The sequence below is a fragment of the Staurois parvus genome, unplaced genomic scaffold, assembly GCF_062004578.1.
Source record: "Staurois parvus isolate SC_StPar_1 unplaced genomic scaffold, SC_StPar_1.0 ptg000162l, whole genome shotgun sequence".
NCBI classification, from domain to species: Eukaryota; Metazoa; Chordata; class Amphibia; order Anura; family Ranidae; genus Staurois; species Staurois parvus.
Genome location: NW_028317958.1, coordinates 6475348 through 6498101, shown reverse-complemented (window position 1 = coordinate 6498101; position 22754 = coordinate 6475348). Strand labels below are relative to the sequence as shown.

General features: G+C 41.4%; 1 protein-coding gene across 1 annotated transcript in view; it reads left to right on the top strand.

Moving 5' to 3' along the window:
• Positions 1 to 5330: 5330 nt before the first annotated feature.
• Positions 5331 to 22754, top strand: part of TAFA4 (TAFA chemokine like family member 4) — a 349783-nt gene continuing 332359 nt past the window's right edge. The window contains exon 1 of the mRNA XM_089676019.1: positions 5331 to 5846. The gene's annotated coding sequence lies outside the window, so the exon portion shown is untranslated. The remainder of the gene's footprint in view (positions 5847 to 22754) is intronic.

Here is a 22754-nt window from a genome sequence, read left to right as displayed (position 1 = left end):
CCAGGTGACCCCAACCCTAGGGACGCCCCTGCTTATGGTGGTCTCCATGGGGTGGATTTACTAAAGGCAAATAGACTGTGCACTTTGCAAGTACAGCTGCACTTTTTTTCCCCTGAGTTCAGTAAATGAGGTGAAGCTCTACTGATTTCCACCATCCAATCCTGTACAAGGAAAATACTTTTTTTCCTTGCACCTGGTTGGGTATTCTTTAGTGAAGCTTTACCAAATTACATTTACTAAGGAAAATTAGTGCAACTGCACTTGCAACAGTCTATTGCCTTTAGTAAATCAACCCATTCATGACACCCACGTACAGCAGGCAGAGGAGTCGGCAGTGGCAGTTTGCTTGCAAAGACAGCAAAGAACTCTGAAATGGGGATAAACATACTGTGTTTTATATATATATATATATATATATATATATATATATATATATAAATATATATATACATACACACACTCACAGGACACTTTATTAGGTACACCTGTTCAATTGGTTGGTAGCACAAATTGCCAATCAACCAATCACATGGCAGCAACTCAATGCATTTAAATGTGGTGAAGACAACTTGCTGAAATTCAAACCAAGCATCAAAATGGGGAAGAATGGGGATTTAAGTGACTTTGAACATGGCATGGTTGTTGGTGCCAAACGGGCTGGTCTGAATATTTCAAAACCTGCTGATCTACTGGAAATTTCATGCACAACCATCTCTAGGGTTTACAGAGAATTGTCCAAAAAAGAGAAAATATCCAGTGAGCAGCAGTTGTGTGGACAAAAATGCTTTATTGATGTCAGAGGACAGAGTAGAATGGGCAGGTGGGTTGGGGATGATAGAAAGGCAACAGTAGCTCATGTCAATATGGACCAAAATATTTGAGGAATGTTTCCAACACCTTGTTGAATCTATGCCACAAAGAATGAAGGCAGTTCTGAAGGCAAAAGGGGGGTCCAACCCAGTATTAGCAAGGTGTAAAGTGGACAGTGAGTGTATATATATACTCACTGCTTGAACCCAACTAAGATCCTAGCTTACTTCCCACCCCACCTCCTGACTGCTGCTTTGGGCTCCAGTCTTAGGACAGTCTTGCTGACAGTCAGAAGCCCTGCCAGTACACAGATTTCAAACTATGCTTTTGCTCCGTGCCACAGGGGTAGCCTGGCCAGCAGGGCGAATCTGCGCCACACAGGGTGATTAGGGTATGCCCAGGAACACCCAGCACACACCTATGTATATACAGTACATATATATATATATATATATATATATATGCACTAGATTGCCAAACGTACTGGGACACCCCTCCAAATCATTGGATTCAGGTGTTCCAATCACCTCCATGGCCACAGGTACATAAAATCAAGCACCTAGGCATGCAGACTGCTTCTACAAACATTTGTGAAAGAATTGGTCGCTCTCAGGAGCTCAGTGAATTCAAGCGTGGCACCGTGATTGCCGCCCGTGCAGTTAGTCCATACGTGAAATTTCCATGCTACTAAATATTCCAATCAACTGTTAGTGGTATTATAACAAAGTGGAAGCAACTGGAAGCAAAGTGGTAGGTCACATAAAATGACAGAGTGGGGTCAGTGCATGCTGAAGCGCACAGTGCGCAGAAGTAGCCAACTATCGGCAGAGTCAATAGCTAAAGACCTCCAAACTTCGTGTGGCCTTCAGATTAGCACAACAGTGCATAGAGAGCTTCATGGAATGGGTTTCCATGGCCAAGCAGCTGCATCCAAGCCTTATATCACCAAGTGCAATGCAAAGCTCCGGATGCAGTGGTGTAAAGCACGCTGCCACTGGATTCTAGAGCAGTGGAGATGTGCTCTCTGAAGTGATGAATCACGCTTCTCTGTCTGGCAATCCAATGGACGTGTCTGGGTTTGGCAGTTGCCAGGAGAACGGTACTTCCTGGAAGAATGGTCAAACATTCCCATAGACACACTTCTAAACCTTGTGGACAGCCTTCCCAGAAGAGTTGAAGCTGTTATAGCTGCAAAGGGCGGGGCCAACTCAATATTGAACCCTACGGACTAAGACAGGGATGCCATTAACGTTCATGTGTGTGTAAAGATAGGTGTCCCAATACTTTGGGCAATATAGTGTATATGTACAGTGAGGCGCTGGCTGCCAACATTGTAGATGGTGTATATATGTCATCTACGTTTCTCACCTACACTTGGTGATGGGTTCCAAAGTTCATGACTTAATTTGTTCTATACTGCGTACTTGAGCCCAGAGACTCTGTAGAGCTTTAGATGGGATACAGACTCAATTTCTAGGTCCACACCTTATCTGGTAGCCAAACTTCATTAAAGGTCTCAGCTGTCCACAAGCCTTTTTATGGGAACTAACTGATACTTAGGGCTGTCTTACTCTCTCTCTGCTGTGGGAGCCTGCTGCTGTGTGAAAATGCTTTCTGCTGTCAGAGCATTATAAAGGTGCAAGGGTTGCCTGTTTTTGGAAACTGATGAGTGGGCACCCTGTTAGTCAGGAACTGACCTTTGTTTAGTTTGTAGCTTGGGCGAGCAGATGTTTTGTTTGTTTTGTGCTATAGACATGCTGTGAAAAGCCCTTCTGCATTGGAACATTGTTTGCTGCTTTGATGAATTTAAAAAGGCAGAACAAACCTGCTTTGACTGTCCCTGGGGCAGCCATATTTCCTTATTACATAATTAGGGCACCATCATTCATCTTCTTCCCATGAACCCAAGCTATCATGGACACATTCTGGTGGTGTTTCATCATATTGTCCAGGGTGCATTGTACTGCAACAATGAATGGTACTATACTTATATGTCATTATATGTGTGCCTCCTCAGTCCTACAATAAGGACTGCCATCTTCCAGTGCAAACCACCCCTAATGTCACCAGCATTAAGCCATGCAGAATTACATGAGCAAGGTGCAGGAAGGTTAGAGATATGTTTAGGGTACATGCCCATGGACAGTGGGAGCAGGGTCATCTTCACATGGAGCAAAACGGGCAGCTGCCCCAATCATTGTTATGAAGCCCAAAGCAGCTGAGCTGCCTTTTGAGCCCCCACTGCCCACAAATAGTTGATAAGTGGATTTGGCTATCACTCAGGAGATGAGGGCAGAATTTAATGTTGGGGGATGCTGGTGATTGGCTGGGTGTTATGTCTGCAGCCTGTGCAGTGATTGTCAGCTCTGTAAGGTAACCCATGTCTGGGAAGAGCGCCTGCCAGTCCTGGGCATAGTCACACTGACTCCTCTCCCTCACCATGTCTGACAAGCCACAGACCATCTTCCTGCTAAAGTACTTCTTTGCTGAACATCCTCTGGACATTATCAAGGTGAGACCATGGGGGGGGGGGGGGCAATGTAGGGGTCTTTGGTGGAAGAAAAGGGGGTCCTGTGCAGGGGTAGACTGACAACTCATGGGGCTCATGGGGCCTCTGTGTCCTTGCCCAAACTCAAAAAATCCCATGAAAAAGGTACCAGGGGCATCTCATGGGGCCCCCTACTGCCCCTGGGCCCTCGGGCAGTACCCGAGTTTCTAAATGGTCAGTCCGCCCCTGGTCCTGTGCAATGATGGGATTAAAGGGGGGAGATGGTGCTGTGTAATGATTGGAGTAGCATTGGGGAGGGGTCCTCTGTAATGATGGAGGAGGGACGTACAGTGTAATGATAGGCTTAGTATGGGGAAGGGGGTTCCTGTGTAATGATGGGGTTAGTATGGGGGAGGGGGGTCCTGTGTAATGTTAGGGGGTAGTATGGGGAGGATGGTCCTGTGTAATGATGCAGGTTGTATGGGGGAGGGGGGTCCTGTGTAATTATGGAGGATGGGGGTCCTGTGTAATGATGGGGGCAGTATTGGGGAAAGGGTCCTACATAATGATGGGGGGTAGCATGGGGAGGGGAGTCCTGTGTAATGATAGGGGTTGTATGGGGCAGGGGGATCCAGTGTAATGATAGAGGATAGGGGTCCTGTGTAATGGTGGGGTAGTACTGTGGAGGGGGTTCTGTGTAAGGTGAGAGCAAAATTGCATGGGGGAGAGAGGCACAAAGAAGCTCTAGTTTAACACTCCAGGTGGTGCATACAGGCAGCCATAGCAGTACATGGCTGTACAGGTTTGTACTCATGTAAAAGGTGATGCTTGTTTTCATGGGCATTTAACCACACATGTGCATATGATGTATTTCAGGGATGCAAACCTTCTGCATTTGTGAAGTATGTCATACATGCATGTGTGGGCAGATATTTGCTGCAAAAGAGCATCTGTGTTCACATGGGTGCAAGTTTGTACTGCCATGGCCAGCTGTATGCATCATCTGCGATTCCCTGAGCATGGGAGAACACACTGTGGGGTTTATTTACAAAAGCTGGTTCACTCAGAATCTCGTGCACTTCTGTATAGAAACCAATCAGCTTCCAGGTTTTATTGCTAAAGCTTAATTGAACAAGCTGAGGTTTGAAGCTGATTGGCTACAATGCACAGCTGCACCAGATTCTGAATGAACCAGCTTTAGTAAATAAACCCCTAGGAGTTTTATGGACATTTTCACTGGCAAACATTCATTTGCAAACCTGTACAGAGATATCAAGGAGGTTTTCATTGCTAACTTCTCATTCTGAGAATCTTGCTGCCATGCTGATCCTGTGGATTCCTTTCTTTTTACTGACCTTGAGCAAGTATGCAGAAATCAGGCTTCACCATAACCTGCTATACTGCATGCTTGCTCCAGGTCACTGAAAGTACTGAACCAAGAGACAGCCAGAGAACTAGCATTTCTTCAGGGAGATGAACAGTGGCAGCCTATGCATTTCCGATAGTGCAGGTTGCCTTTAATATACATAGAATGCCAAAAGCCGCTTGCATCATTTTGTGTCCAAGCCTCCCCATGTGTACAGAAGGTGCGATCTTTATTGTAGCAGCGCTTGCCAAGATTGACAGGTGCAGTGCGGCAACAAGGGCACTTTAAAATCACAAATGTAGACAATTAATCATCCCCAGTGTCTCCAAACTGGACTTTTTTTTCTAGATCATTAATTTAATTGTATTAGCATGCCTGGTAAAAAAATAAATGAGACAGGGGACAGTAGACCTCCAGCAATAGTCTGTGGTATCCTCATGATGGAGTATTTGGTACAAAGGGTTTGCATCCTCAGGAGCATGCATTCCAGCTCAGAGTCAGAGCAGCACTGGCAAGAGGTTGTATCTGAGCCTGAGATAGTGAAAGGGGGAACATGACACTGTGTAGAAAGGGAGGGCATGAGGCTGCAAGGAGGAGCCCTAACAGCAGACTGATCTTTGTCTAGTCCAATCATTCCTATGTGCACAGCAGCCTTGTTAGTGTCACTCTGGATTCAAAGCAAAGCATCTGTCTGTGGCTCTCTCTGCTGCTGGTAACTGACATCTCTGCTCCAGGAGCACAGGGGCAGCTGCTATTCTGCACCACACATTGAGGACTGTGACCACTTCACTGCAAGGATCCTTCTCTTACAGCACAGAAAACTAGTTCACACCTGCCTACTGTAGTTCTTGGTGATCATCATTTAACTTGTCAGCACTGCTGCCTGAGCCTCCCATAGTCAGTGCATGCTGCACCTGGGCTACACACTTCTATCACTTCTACTTTTTTCATCATCAGTCTTGGGGAATGGACAGGCTCTGGCCACTTTGGATGAATCCAACTTTCTGATCCACCTACAGCATGGACACCCCGGTTGGCTTCAGGAGAATCAGAGCCGGCAAATGAATTTCAGCACCATCTGGCCGCTGGACAGCTCCGCTGAACGAGACTGATAGCTGGACGGCTGCATGGCTGAAGGCTGCCTTTGTTAGGGATGAGGAGCGGAGCTCAACCCCTTCATTGGTGAGTTTTGGGGATCTGCAGGGGTGTTGCTAGACCCTGACACCAGGGCACCTGCCTTAGGTCTTCTACTGAGAGCTCCAGGTCTCCTTTGACATATGGAGATGATATATTCTATGCTTTATACCGTTTTGAGACAATATATCTACTTTTCAATCTATCTGTTATTTATGTTGCCATCATGCACAGTGTTTAGATCAATTCTTTTTTTTTTTTTTGGGGGGGGGGGGGGGTCTTCTACTGAGAGCTCCAGGTCTCCTTTGATATATGGGGATGATATATTCTATGCATTATTCCGTTCTGAGACATTGTATCTCCTTTCCGTTCCATCTGTTATTTATGTTGCCATCATGTCCAGTGTTTAGATCAATTCTTATTTTTTTTTTTTTTTTTTGGGGGGGGGGGGGGGGTCAGGTCTTCTACTAAGTGCTCCAGGTCTCCTTTAAGATATGGAGAAGAAACATTCTATGCATTATACCATTTCTTAAACAATTTATCTACTTTTCCATCTATGTTATTTATGTTGCCATCATGTATAGTTTTTAGATCAACTCATATTTTAGTTAAGAGTATATTCGTCTTAAATTTGATCCAGAGTGGTCATCATATTGGTCCTTCAACATATTAATCTGTGTGCCCCTGCTTTCTTAGGACCCCAAAAATGCTCTTGTGTATAATAATGCATCCATATACCATCTATAGAAAGTCTGTAATGAGTTAAGATAAGTTTTGCATGTTTCTATGCTTGTATAATGCACTTAACTCGTTCACTTCTATAGAAGCAGCTCGTACTTAGTCACAGTCAACTGGACCGGTTCTGTATATAGAGGAGGTTTCGTCTCTCAGTAATGAGTAATCAAAAACCTACCCCAGTGTTTATAGCCATAGGGGTATAATTCATTGTATAGTTACAGTCTGCCAAAGCAGTATGGCAATGAAGTGTGGCCAAGATGTTTATGTATAGATAAATAGATTTGTGTGTGCCGAGGTCGATTTTTTTTTTTTGGAAACATTTATTTTTATTTATTAAAGGTATTTATATTGCACCAACAGTTTTCGTAGAGCTATACATACATATTGTACATTTAAATGAGTCCCTGCCTTCAAGGAGCTTACAGTCTAAGATCCCTATCTCACATGCATATATACACATACTATAGCTAATTTAGACAGGAGCCAATTAACCTACAAGCATGTCTTTGGAGTGTAGGAGGAAGCACAAGCACAGGGAGATCATGCAAACTCCATGCAGATAGTGTCCTGGTTGGGGTTCAAATTGAAGACCCTAGCACTGCAACGCAGGGCACAAGCTTTGTAAAGGTCCTTTATATGTGTAACTGCCTTCCATGCCCTTAAATTGCTTCCCTAGAATAATGGAAAGCATCTATATTCCATAGCAGATAGATATTTAAGTCACTGTCAAGCTTTTTATGCTCACAATCTGCTTGATCTGTGTTGCCCTCATTACTGAGTGCTTGTTGCCCTGGTGCACTTATTTCATACAGCAAGGTGCTCAAACCCCTCATAAAGCATCTTTTTGTGTAGTGTTAAGCCTGCTTGGTTGCTATGGTTTACTACACAACATCATTATTCCCTATTGATCTGCTTTATTAATTTAGCTTGTCTGCACTTTACATTTTTATATGTATATAGCTAGCAGTGGTGTGCAATTAAGGAGCTTTGCACTGAAGTTGGGATAATGCATGTGGCAAATACACCAAGATTTACTGTGGAATAGGATTTATTTAACCCATATAAGTTTTGCAGTAGACATGGTGATGCCCCTTTAACTTGGGCTGGAGGTTGCATCCTCAGGTGCTGGGACCAGCTGCACAGTCCCTAGGCTGATGAAATGGACGCGCTGCTTCCAGGGCAGCTGACCGATTCTCTGCGCTCACAGGGAAAGTGCCTCTAGGATCACTTTCATTATCCCTTTATAGATCAACTGTATCTGTGGCTGCGTTGCAAGGTGACAGGTCTGCTCAGCTATTGAGTCAGCTGGATAAAAGGGAATCAGATGGTGAGGCATGCTCTCTCAGGTCAGCAGAGTACTGTTCATTGTGTTCTGATTTTGCACTCTAGTCTATAGAGGTAGATGAAGTGCTCAGAACAGCTGCTGGATGAGGAGATTATATCTGTTGGCTTTGATATCTATTGTAATGGAGTAAGTACTGCCAGGTTAGCAGGAAGAGCATACAGTATGGTAGATTGAGAAGGACTGGTCGCTGACCACTAGGTAGTGCTGAAAGTGGTCCATTGCTGTCTAGTGCCTACACTCAATTACTTCCCATAGGCAGGTAATAAAAAAACAAAAGTTTGATCTGTTTCTTTTTCTCACTTTATCAGATTTGCCCATCTTCATGTCTGCCACCCTTTCATATTGGCACTCTTTTTATCCTTTTGTCTTCTATCTTTTTTGTCCTTCTTTCACACTTCTCTCTCATATCTCTTCTGTCCCCATCTCACTGTGGCTGTGTTCTCTTCTGGCCCCCTCTTACAAAAAACACTTTTTCTCTCTGCTCCCCTTTGCCAACCCCCTTACCGTTCTGACCTCCCCCACATTTATTGGCATTCTTTCTCTATCTATTCCCGTTCATCCCTTCCCTTCCTTTTGGTCGCCCTCTCACATTGGCTCTTTTTTTCTCTGCTTCCTTCTGCCCCTTCCTCCCCAGCTTCCTCTCTGCCCCCCCCCCCCCAACCAGCTGATGATATACCTGCTTTTGAACAGTTTGGTTAAAAAAAACCCTATTTTGTATGAGTCCAGTGTATATTGCCTTTAATTTAAAGCCCTGGTGAAGGGGGTGTTCTCTGACCCCCGGAACAAGTTGGCTTTGTGATAAAGTTTTTAATTTTCCTTCAGAATAAAATCTCAGATTCCCTCAGTTACAAATGAAGGAGACAGTGGAAGTTCTTTGGAGAAGCTGCCAACCCTAAGAATCCAGAAACCTCATTCAAATACAGCTATACCCCCCATAATATTAGTATAATCATATGGATTCAGTGCTCCCTTCTGTCCCCTCTTACACTGACACTCTTACCCTCTACTCTCTTCTGCACCCCTCCTTCTTCTTGGTTCTCACTCTACTTATCTGTCTTGCTACTTCTGTCTTTTGACCCTCTCTGCCTTTCTTATCTCCTTATCTCTCTCCAATGCTCTCTCTTTTGCTTCTTTTCTGTCCTATTTCCAATTTTATTTTCTCTTCTCTCACTCTTTATTTTTCTCTTATCTCACTCTTCCTTCATCTCTCTCTGCCTTTCTTTTTCTAACCTTTCTATCATTCCCCTAGTGTTACCTCTACTTGCATCTTATTTTTACCTCTATAATCTCCCTCTTTTACTTCCTCTTCCCATGTTATGTATCCCTTTGTCTCTTCCTTTCTCATTTTATTGGTCTATCATTCTCTTTTCCTCTCTTCCTCTTGTATCTTCCTCTCTATCTCCCCCATTATCCTCTCTCTCTTTCTCTCACCCTCTCCACTCATCTCTCCAACATTTTCTTCCATTTTCTCTAAAGGGGACCAACATATAAAAGCCCACAATGAACTAGATATACTCTAAGTAGAATACTGGATTTCATCTATGTGTAATTATATTAATACAGTTTTAAAAGCGGCATAAAAATACATTGTCAACTAAGTCACTAGCCCTTACAGTGAACAAGCATCCCCATCCTTAAGACTCAAGGTGTCCATTTAGTTACAGTGTGTCAGCTGGAGTCCTCTAAGTACGTCTTTTCCAATTTATAATCAAGCAGTATCTTAGCAACTTTTTGTGATATTTTGTACAATGTAATAAGGACAAAGTTATAGACACTGTGCACACTTTGATTGTCTCAGGTACAAACACTGATTATGACAGATTATGTCATAAGCACACATGTTAGCTTGCTAGATTTCATAATTAAATCAGATCGGCGTAGTGATAGATTAATGGCTTCAGTTAACAGGCTGATTAAACATAATTAATATTTTTAAGGCTAGCTTCTGAATGTGTAAGTCAATATTTGAATATGTTCTTTAGACTGTAGGTAGATCAGAGTTGCAGGCAATTTGTGTCCATCACAATAAAGTCATGTATTTGCATTTTCAAATATTTAACATTTGTGCAGGGCAGCCATGTACACTATAGTGCATAGAATGTGCATGAGTGATACACACAAAAAAATACACTAATAGTATGAATGTAAATAAAATATTTAGTTTTTTTGTGGATTATTAAAAAAACTTACATGAAACTTTGCGCATTAACATTTTACATATATATATATATATATATATATATATATATATATATATATATACAAACACACACGTATAGGCATATTAGGTATATTTATATCATGATAATATTTATATATTAAAGCTATTATCTAGCACACCACATTAAAATAGGCATGGCTAAATCTTATATAAAAATATATGTAATACTAATAATGAGCATGTGCATTTGTGAACTCTATCTATCTACAGTATCTATCTATCTATCTATCTATCTATCTATCTATGAATCTATCTATCTATGAATCTATCTATCTATGAATCTATCTATCTATCTATCTATCTACAGTCATGGCCGAAATTGTTGGCACCCTTGATATTTCTCCAGGAAATCATGTATTTCTCACGAAACGTATTGCATTAACACATGTTTTGCTATACACATGTTTATTCCCTTTGTGTGTATTGGGACAAAACAAAAAAAGGGAGGAAAGAAAGCAAATTCGACATAATGTCACACAAACCTCCAAAAATGGGCTGGACAAAAGTATTGGCACCCTTTCACAACTGCGGATAAATAAGAATGTTACAAGCATGTGATGCTCCTGTAAACTCACCTGGGGCAAGTAACAGGTGTGGGCAATATAGAAATCACACCTGAAAGCAGATAAAAAGGAGAGACGTTCACTTAACCTTTGCATTGTGTGTCTGTCTGTGCCACACTAAGCATGGACAACAGAAAGAGGAGACGAGAACTGTCTGAGGACCTGAGAACCAAAATTGTGGCAAAATATCAACAATCTCAAGGTTACAAGTCCATCTCCAGAGAACTAGATTTGCCTTTGTCCACAGTGCGCAACATTATCAAGAAGTTTGCAACCCATGGCACTGTAGCTAATCTCCCTGGTCGTGGACGGATGAGGAAAATTGATGAAAGATTGCAACGCAGAATAGTCCGGATGGTGGATAAGCAGCCCCAAACATGTTCCAAAGACATTCAAGCTGTCCTGCAGACTCAGGGAGCATCAGTGTCAGCGCGAACTATCCGTCGACATTTAAATGAAATGAAACGCTATGGCAGGAGACCCAGGAGGACCCCACTGCTGACACAGAGACATAAAAAAGCAAGACTACAGTTTGCCAAAATGTACTTGAGTAAGCCAAAAGCCTTCTGGGAAAACGTCTTGTGGACAGATGAGACCAAGATAGAGCTTTTCGGTAAAGCACATCATTCTACTGTTTACCGAAAACGGAATGAGGCCTACAAAGAACAAAACACAGTACCTACGGTAAAATATGGTGGAGGTTCAATGATGTTTTGGGGTTGTTTTGCTGCCTCTGGCACTGGGTGCCTTGACTGTGTGCAAGGCATCATGAAATCTGAGGATTACCAAAGGATTTTGGGTCGCACTGTAGGGCCCAGTGTCAGAAAGCTGGGTTTGCGTCCAAGATCCTGGGTCTTCCAGCAGGACAATGACCCCAAACATACGTCAAAAAGCACTCAGAAATGGATGGCAAAGAAGCGCTGGAGAGTTCTGAAGTGGCCAGCAATGAGCCCAGATCTAAATCCCATTGAACACCTGTGGAGAGATCTTAAAATTGCTGTTGGGAAAAGGTGTCCTTCCAATAAGAGAGACCTGGAGCTGTTTGCAAAGGAAGAGTGGTCCAAAATTCCGGGTGAGAGGTGTCAGAAGCTTATTGATGGTTATAGGAAGCGACTGATTTCAGTTATGTTTTCCAAAGGGTGTGCAACCAAATATTAAGTTAAGGGTGCCAATACTTTTGTCCAGCCCATTTTTGGGGTTTTGTGTGACATTATGTCATATTTGCTTTTCTGCCTCTGTTTTATATTTGTTCCAATACATACAAAGGGAATAAACATGTGTATAGCAAAACATGTGTTAATGCAATACCTTTTTTGTGTGAAATACTTGATTTTCAGGAAAAATATCAAGGGTGCCAACAATTTCGGCCATGACTGTATCTATCTATCTATCTATCTATCTATCTATCTATCTCGCTCCATCCATGCATAAACCAATAATTACATTACTATAATTATATACATGAACACCATGCATAAACAAACAGAATCCTTGAATATATATTTTGAAAGTAGGAGCCTACCTCATTATTAAAAAGGAAACGTGTTTTCTAATAGTTGAGCATAATGGGAAGCATGCCATTGGAAAGGTCACTACATATTCATTTTCCAGCATGACACAGGCTGCTTGTGCAAGGTATTCATTTTGCAGATGTGGGCCAATTTATATTTAGAATTCTTATTCTCTCAGAATGTGTTTTGTTTTGCGGCAGGGAAAAAAAATGAAGCTATTGTTTGATTGATGTGGTTCAAGTGTATGAGCGGTGAAGGCAGCGCAGAATAGACTTGCTGTCCTTGAGTTTGCAGTCATTGACCCAGTAGTTTATGGGAAAAAAGTGTGCAGAAAGGGAAGAAAAGGTATATTTTTTATTGCCTTTCATCAAGGTTGTCTCATGAAAGTACCAAAATATGGATAGACTGACATTTCCAATGTCATGTTCACTGTCGTTGACTAAATTGTTTTTTCTGGCTTTATAATGAATTTTAATTCTGTAATAATTGTCTAAGTGTAGGCAAATATCGGCAACCATAGGGATCTAATTATTTGGAAAGAGCTTGTGGACCTCTGATCAATTCATCCCTACATTTACATCCAATATTTAAGCAATTTTGGGAAATCCTACACAACTGGTCCAAATGTTCTATCAAATTCCATGGGCTGACAATGTTGATCCTCTAATGCGATAAATTAAAAATTATCTGTCTACAATTTGTTGACATGTATGGCCATCGTTTGACAGATGTCTCTATGAAAAAAAGGGCAATGAGCAAGCTGCTGCTCTATGCTGAGAATGATATACCAATGGATCAGCTGTAGCTTTCCTTTCTAACTATTAATGGTGGTACATATGTGGTTCTAGAAATGTTCCTAGGGAGAAAAGGTCACCTTCCTGAATCTGTCTTTTTTACCACCATATGGAAAAAGCTTACTGGTGGATCATAGACAAGTGGTGATTGAGTCAGTCATACTATTGAGGATATTGGTGTAAAGGCTACCCATTCACAGAGGCCCTCTTTAGATATAACCTTTTTATTTTATACATAACAAAGTACATACATAGGCAGCAAAATACTACAGAAATATAGCTTACAATTTCTTTCCGTCCATCTCTCTGCACTCTGTACGAATTTCATAGACATATCCCTATACTGTCCTAGTCTGTTGAAGAATGACCTAACATTTACAACTAACTTGGTTAATAGTTATTTCAATAATTCTATTCTCATACCTTTGCTCACACATATAGAGTCAATTGGTTGCCTAAAACACTCACAAAAGTCAACATTAATAGATCTTTCATGGCCCTGTGAAGCTCTTCATATACTGTACTTGAGGTGACAGTCACCTGATCCAGATGTTTTGGAACAGATTGGTTAATGACCTTGTGTCAAAGGCTCCAACAGATGTCTGTTAGCCATGGGGGGGGACTGACTAAATGCACAGATAAAAAAAAACTGTTTAGATTATTATTTTTAACCCCCACCCTTCTTAAGGTGAGTAGCACCTGCAGCATTTGGTTTTCCCTCCCCCTTTCCCATTTATAGGCATCAATATTTAAAAAAATAAGTTTACAGTCATGTCAGCAGACTCTGGTCCTACAGGGTGGTCAGAACATCCCTGTATGTTTGACTACACTCCTAAATCTTCGAGCACTATGAAATAACAGCATACCAGTTTATCAGGCTTTCTACTCTTTCTCCTCAACAGCACTCTGCACTGATTTGGCTTAGCTTACCCTACAAAGAACTCAGCAATGTGAATTTATTTGCAAAGTTCACGCTGAGATTTTTTTTTTGTAGTTCTCTCTACAAAAGCTTTATTTTGCCCCTTGCTGTGATATATGCAAGGCTGGGTCATAAGGCCAGCAGTGTATGGATAGAAGATGTGCTCATGCAAGCCAGATAACCCAATCACAATTCTCAAGGAAAGAGGCCTCTAGTCCAGCTGTCTGTGTGATTGCATCGTCTATCAGCTAGACACTGTACAATCGCTGGATTCTGCTAGACATATAGGCAGTCAGTGCCAATATCTGCCTCCCAGCAGTGATGTTCAGTGAAGATACGGATTGTAACTAATTCGGTCATCTTTCCTGACAGCACAAATGAGTGAGCCACTACCTACAATTGGTAAGTGGATAGCTGTCAACTCTGGTCAATATACACACGGCTTATCATTTATTTAAAGTTTGGAATCACTAAATGTAGAATTTTAAGCTGGCACTGAAGCATTCACTACTCAAAAATTCTCAAAGGGATACAGTTATCTTTCAATCTGTTAATTGGTAAATCAATATTAGTAAAAGTGATTTTTTTTTTAAATGAAAAGAAGAAATGATTGTAGAATATTTTTTACTCCTATGTTTCTATTATGTACTGTATACTCCATGTTAGTCCTATTAAGAGATATAAGTATCGGCCTGTTATAGCTAATATATACATGTCTACATTTTTGATAGCCACTATAGTAACTTGAACTGTGTTAATGGCAGAAGGAAATGTAATTAAAGTGGTCATGTCAGGTCTTTAAAAGTAGTGAAGTTAACAATACTGCTGAAGTGCAGGCACTTTGTAACATGTAAGTACCTGCTTTAATCTACAGATCAACATCAGTGTCCTTGCGAGGCCACCTTAGATCCTGGGCCCAGTCTGTACATAGGGCCCTCTGTCCAAGGCCATGCAGAGCTCCCAAATGGCAGAGCTACTCCCGGCCACTGATGATCTGCTGTTTGACAGTTCAAAATAAGAGGCTTTGGCTTAGTGTTGTCTAGTGTTGACTTGACCAGAAGTCAATACCTGATTAGGCCATGTCAGTTTCACTTTAAGTTATCAGTATTAACTTTGTTCATGCTTTAACTGTCTCCTTTTACAGTATACACGAATTCCAGATCCAGCCCAGATCAATTACTATAGATCGTTGCTGTGCTGTGCTGAAAGAACCATTATCCTGACCACGTGCTCCCTTAAAGAGAACCTGTGATTAGGTAGCTACACAATCATTATTCTGGCTGTAGTACCTAGTGAGTTATTAACCTTCAATCTTTTCTGCTTAGCTGCATGCTCACACCTTGTCAGAGGCCTATTAGACAGAAATATCTGTACAAGATTGACAGCCCTGGGGCATGCACCTTTTAAAACCAGATCTTAAATGGCAGCACTCATGTTTCTTTTATCACAGATTTCCTAAGTACAAAAATGCAAAAATAAGTTTTAAAAATGCTTTGCTGGAGATTCTGGTGTTAAGTGTTCCCTGTAGTGTTGGTCACATGAGCATATGCCAAGTCAATGATCACTGTAGAAAGGGGCTTGAGAAAATGACATTCAAGCACAGCTAACCAACAGATTCACTTTTAATAAGCTAAAGGATGGTATTATTGTTTTATGGTAGTTCTTAAAGCTGAACTCCAGAAAGTTTAAACATTCTCCATTGCAGGGGGTCCGTGCTTGTGTAGGACTAGGGGGCAGAGAAAATTAGATTTACTTACTCCTATCCTCTGCTCCTCCACACTGCTAGACCAGTCCCGGCAGCGTCTTCTCCCTCATTGTCCAGCAGTGTATGGTTCTGACATCATTAACCTCTTCACACCTAAGAGTAAAACAAATGTTAATACCTAAACACAATTTTGCAATTTTGACATGTGTTAGTAAAATTGTACATATTATTACTACTTTGTGCATCCAGGTGTATTATAGCTTGTTTTTTTCAGGACAAATTGGGCTTTCATTTGGTGGTAAATGGTAATGAATATCTCCTGATTTTTTTATTATTATTAAAGGAAAACTGTCCCAAAATAGTAAAAATTTTTAGCTGTACATTTCTTGGTGCTGCTATCTATCACCTACCACCAAAGAATAACCCAACATAAATTCTCCAGCTCCTGACATTTGCAGCGATGCCTCATATGTGTATGTTAGTTGTTGTTTGTACCTGTTGTACCCGTAGTTTTTTTTTTTAATCCTTCCACAAGAAAAATACTGACCCTGACCTTGACCAAAATACTAACCCTGGCATTGACCTAGATCAAACCTTGATCTAGATATTTTTAATATTCATTTTATTAAATTTTTTTATTATTATTATTTTTTACACACAGTTGTTTTTTTTTCTTTCTGCAAGAAGGGAGAGAGAGAAATACAGTGTATCTCTCTCCTCCATTCAGAGAGAGAAAGCACAGGGGCGGGCTTCACAGTGGTTGATCACTGTGATAGCCAATCAGAGGCTATCACAGCAATCAGTTGACCCGGACCTGGGAGTTTTGGGTCCCAATCATTAGTACGGGACCTGGGACTCTCGGTGAGACCATGGTCTCTGTGCTGGGAGCGCACCATGTGGTGCACTCCCAGCACAAAGACAGATATGCAAATATGCGGCCCTATGGAAAAAAGCCCAGTATAGTGGGGCTGCATATTTGCATACACCCAGCGTCAAGGAGTTAGGACCATTACAGGGTCCATGGTGAACAAATTGCCTCCTGTTACAGCCAAATATTTTGAATTTTGACTAATCAATCTAGAGCACCTGCTGTCAATTTTCTGCACTCCAGTTCCTATTCTTTTGTACATAGCTGAGTGACATTGGAAGTATCGCTTTTTGGATGCAAATCTTCTATGAAGGCCACTTCTGGCCAGACTTCTTCAGACAGTAGATGGGTGTGTGTAGATGGGTGAACTGGTTTCCACCAGTTCTGTGCTGATGGCACTGCTGGACATCTTCCAATGTCAAAGGGAAGCTAGCATGATGTGGGAATTAGAATTTCACATGTCTGGTTCCAAATACTGGGTAAGTATAACTGAGATAACTTTTGAGGTTGCTATGGAGAAAAGTGGAATCTCCAGTGTAACCAAATGAAATGTATATAAGTAGTGCCAAAAAGATAGTGGTAGAAGCTGCAGATTTGAAAAAGTTTCCTTTAATAGATGTACAATAAACCAAAAGCCAATACTTTTCAGAATCTAGGAAATGCCTCCTTCATCAGAGCTACAAGAATCAAAGAAATAATAAACTATTAACACTTTAATAATTTTGGATTATTTTACTATGCTGGGGCTTCTATTGAAGATTCCTTTATAACAGCATTTTATGTTAGTAGCACCAACAAATATAATTTATTTACCATTTCTTTTTTTTTTCTCTTGCAGCCCTGGTTTCAAATCCAGAAAAGTGTTGGCTTTTGGCTTATTCTAAATCAATAAGATCAGACTTTCTCAAATCTTAACCCTCTCCTGATATCTCTTGTAGAGTTATATATATTCCAGTTGACACTGAAAAACAAAAAATAGAACTGAAAACATTTTTATTCATTTTGGATAGAGTAAGGGTGAATTATATGTCAGGTTTGTTTCGCCATCTGTGTCCCATTGGGGAGATTTCCCATGGTTTCCAGTCCCATAGCCAATACAGGAAGTGAGAGAAAAGCCCTCCAAAGCAAAGGAATCCCTGGTTGTCACCAGGGTCAACGGAGTGTCCTCATTGGACGATTTTCCCTCTATTTCTGTTCTGGTGACAACCACAATTTTGAGATTTCCTTTTACCGTCCATGAAAATAGTAAAAAGGATGAATAAGGTGGAATAGATGGCAATAAAAACCTGACAGGTGTTCTAATTCCTCTCCACATTATCCAAAACTTTGCCTTTAGTTATTCCTTTATTCCTATGCAGCAATGCAGATTCCTGTGTCTCCAGCCTACTGAATGGATAATGAAATCAACCCCATTACTTCTGCACAGCTAGTAAAAAGAGGATCCAGGAAGCAGTAAAGCTGAACCATGGAGTAGTTGAGTGATCATTCAGGCTGGGCAGTGTGGCAATATGTGAAAATCATAAGACTAACTGCCCAGAATATCAGTATGTTGGCAGGTAAAATAGTAAAAATATACAAGTTAATTGTATTTAGCTGTTTGATGCAGTTTGGCACACCCCTTTGTGAACATACACATGCATACAATTAGGAGGCTTGGGTTAGAAGCACTGGAGAGCAATATGTCAACCTTACCCATGCCAGGTTGGCCATGGGTTAAATGCTGTCGCAATGGTGAGTCAATAGTACAGATTATTTATAGAATACATAAGATCAGATACATGTCACACATAGGGTGTGCAATTAGAATATAAAGAGAGCTGTTAAGACATATTGACTCATGCTAAGGTGGCCAAAAATGCATTTTAAAGTAAGGAACAATAAAAGGTTAGTATCACTGCAATGGACACAAACTTTTTAGGAATATCAATTCAGTGACAACTCATTTTTTAACCTGAAAATGCTGCCATGACAAGTACACCAATACCAACTTCGCCAAAATAAATAAGATATATACTGTATTTATAAGCATGGAATAACTGTTAGTTGACCTGTGGACACATATATATTAAAGGACAACAGCTGGTAGGGGGCAGACTGATATGAAAAAATTAATTCACACCAAGTTGGCCACCCGTAACAGTTCTTTACACTAAAGGACATATTTAACAACAAAGCACGAAGAGTAGAAGAGTGAAATGGTGATAGAGAAGCAAGTCGAATAGAAAAAATGGCTTGGATTTGAGAACAATCTCAGAGCAGTTTAGAGCTGAACTCCAGGCAGATATTAAAGACACACATGCAGCTCTGTATTCAATAATGGATTTTTTTTAAATGTAAGCAAATAAATCCCTGCTTGAAGTCCCTGTACTGCAGAGGTCAACAGGGAAAGGGACCCTAGGGGGTTTATTTACTAAAGCTATAGAGTGCAAAATCAGCCTCACTTCTACATAGAAACCAATCAGCTTCCAGGCTTTATTGCCAAAGCCTAATTGAACAAGCCGAGGTTAGAAGCTGATTGATTTCTATGCAGAAATTTTGCACTCCTTAGCTTTAGCAAATAAACCCCTAAGAGTTCCGCTGTAGTGGAAAGAGAATGCTGATAGTTGGAGAGAGCAGACTGATGGTAAGTTGAGCTGATCAGTCTACTGCTTTTTCTTTCACTGTCCAGTCACAGGCTGGGGGGTGGGGAGGAGACCTACTGAGCTGCAGCAGAGGAAAAATTAGGTATCCTCTCTTGCTAGATAGGACAATGCTGTGTCGCAGGGTTGTGTAAATCTGAGAAGTGGATGTTCAGAAATACTTTGGAAGGTAAAATATATTCATTTCATATGTGTATCTATTTTTTTTTGCCTTGAGTTCAGGTTTAATGGGGAAATTGGCTCCCTCCTACTTCCCCTTGTCCCCATACCTGTTATGCTGGGTTGAATTAAAAATACAGTCAGCTACACAGCGGATCCAGTACTGCTGCCTTCTTGGTCCTCTTTAACTGCCTGCCTCTTTCAGGTTCAGGTAGCCTGGACCCCGATAACGTGGAAGCCCCACAGCTCCCCAGTTCTGTGAATGGGCTATGGCAGTCACCTGGGATATGTGATGGGGCTGTTGGGTGTGGACATGTCATTCTGGCCTAGGTAAAAAAAAAAAAGAAAATCCCCCCTACCCTCCAGAAAATGACCTTCTATCATTCTTGTAGGTGGGAATGGGGGGTTGTGGGGAAGGGATAGTGATAGCAAAGGCATGGAGCTAAACTTCATTTGTGGAGTGCCAGAGCAAGTCCACAACCTTACCTGTCATCGCGCATACAAAATGGAAAACCACTTGCACATGTACAAATGTGATGATGGGTTCTGTCAGGACCTGAAGCCTGGGGGTAATCTGCACAGGTGCTATAATGGTGGTGCCCGCGGGGGTGAGGAGCCACCCGGGAATCAGACTCCACTTCTGGTGAAGTTCCACATTAAGGTCAGTTTTATCATCAGTTTAGGTTGCCCCTTTGTACATGCTGAAAGTTATATGGGTTCAATAAAACACAATATGTCCCATAGGTACCATCATCCCCAGGGGCGGACTGACAACTCATGGGGCCCCTGTGTCCTTGCCCAAACTCAAAAAAGCCTATGAAAAAGGTACCAGGGGCATCTCATGGGGCCCCCTACTGACCCCGGGCCCTCGGGCAGTGCCCGAGTTTCCAAATGGTCAGTCCGCCCCTGATCATCCCTATTTATTACATATACGATATTTACACAAGCTTCTTCCATTTGGTCATTTTGATATCTAAATAAAAACACTAAAGATAGAATGTGTTATTGAATGCAGTGTCATTTCTACATTATCCTTTTCAAACAAGAGAAAGGAGAGAAGGTTTTATGTGTCCTGAACTATAGTCTCTTGATTTCCCTTAGCATCTTTTGCACCTTCTTTCCCTTACAGTTCTCTAGCTCAATTTAGCCATACATATCCAGATGTGACCAGAAGAGGGAGCCAACAAAAAGGAAAAAATCTGAATTTGTAAATTTTTGGGACTCTGTGCCTCCTTCTCCATTCCTAATGTTCTATACAATGACCATGAAGTGCCATTACGGCATTGGTAATTATAATTATATATATAATTTGTGATGCAATCACATCAGCTTGCCTAACGAAATAAAACCAAAGTAATGTCACACACGTCTAAAGCAACAACAAACATCACGTTCACCTTTCAAGTTCGAAATTCAAATGCTGCGTTTCACATGCGTCAATAATGCCTCACAAATGGATGTCAAAACTTAGAGCCAAAACCCTAATGCTCATGTAGAATCCAACGTCTATCTAGATGAATTGCATTAAGTGAATTATTAAAACCTGCTTAAAAACAGAACTCACGCATGTACAAGCTCAAGGATATCTTCAATCAGTGTACGGTACACGCTGTATTCAATTTTTGCATTGTGCGTTTTATTTATAGTTGCCATTGTTAAAAAACGTGCAGATCTGTTTTAAAAATCTGCCAAGCTTAACATCTGGTGCTGGAGACAAGTATTGTTGTATCTTTTTTTTTTTCAATGACTTGAGTGAGTGGTTATAAGTGAATTGTCTGTTAAACATGAGAATGCAATGGAGAGAAAAAAATAGAGGAGTAATTAACTGTGTACCCTTGCTAAAAATATTAGTATATAAGGTAGTGCGGACCAGAACACTTTATTCCTAGGGTTGACTACCCACTATAGAATGTATTTAAAGTCTAACTGAAGTCTAAGGCCCCTTTCACACAACGGTTCAGATCAGGTCCACCTATCAGTTTTTCAGGCAGACCTGATCAGAAGGTCCATTCACCCCAAACAGAAAGGTTTGTGTCCTTTTACACCCACCTACCTTCGGGTCCGATCTGGTCCGCTAAAAAAAAAAACTTAGTATATAAGGTAGTGCAGACTGGAACACTTTATTCCTAGGATTGAATTCCCGCTATAGAATGTATTTAAATTCCAGTTGAAGTCTAAGGCCCCTTTCACACAACGGTTCAGATCAGGTCCACCTATCAGTTTTTCAGGCAGACCTGATCAGAAGGTCCATTAACCCCAACAGAAAGGCTTGTGTCCATTTATGCCCACCTACCTCCGGGTCCGATCTGGTCCGCTAAAAAAAAATCTTAGTATATAAGGTAGTGCAGACCAGAACACTTTATTCCTAGGGTTGACTACCCACTATAGAATGTATTTAAAGTCTAACTGAAGTCTAAGGCCCCTTTCACACAACGGTTAAGATCAGGTCCAGCTATCAGTTTTTCAGGCAGACCTGATCAGGTCCATTCACCCCAAACAGAAAGGCTTGTGTCCATTTAAACTCACCTACCTCTGGGTCCTATCTGGTCTGCTAAAGAAAAAGGAAGCGGATCTATCCTCTTCAGTTTAGGTGGATCAGATCAGAGAGTAGTTGGGTGTGAATGGACAGCGAAGTCCATTTACACCCCATGTCCACTTTGCTTGAACTAAGATTACACAGATGTGTCATCTGCCCATTCTGCTCCGATCAGCAGAGGATACGTGAGCTGATCCCTTGCTGATCATAACAGAATCTGCCCCATGTGAAAGGAGCCTTATAAACAATGGAATCCATTATTTCAGGTGGCAGCAAAATGACAGCTGGTAAATGTCTTAGCTTGTCATACCTTTGTGCATATGTCACATTGCCACTGTTACTGACAGTCCGACAACAGTAGTTAGAAATTCTGTATATAGCCCTACAGAACGGACAGTGCACAGTCCACATGTGTTATTCTGCTTCATTGCAACAAGGAAACAGGAATCTTTATTCAGTGAATAGACATAGAGTTTGTCATAGATGCAGACTTATAAACACTGCCACCTACTGGTTGAAGAATATATCTCTACTGAATACTCACAGTTGTTGCACAAAATACATGAACACTGTATTCAATAGTAGTCTTCAGCTAAGGACTGTTGCTTTTTACGTGGAATCAGTGGTCTATCTGCAGCAGTCAGAGTCGCCCCGTTGATGAGTCAGACCTATAGCCCTGCGTTTAGTTCAGTTTTAGTTTAGCTGGTTGCAGAGCTGTGGACCTGACTCATCAGGCAGAATGGAGGACAGTGATATTGCTCCCCTCTACACTGAGCAGCGGTCCTTAGCTGCAGGCTACCAGCAAAAGGACAAACAGTATAAGCAGGGCCAGTGCTTCCACTAGGCAAACTAGGTGGCCACCTAGGGCACACTGCCACCTAGGGAAGCTTGGCCACAGCACAGGCTGGCACTCTTTCTGTGTGGGATGCTGCCAAGTCATGAATGATCCTTCCAGTGT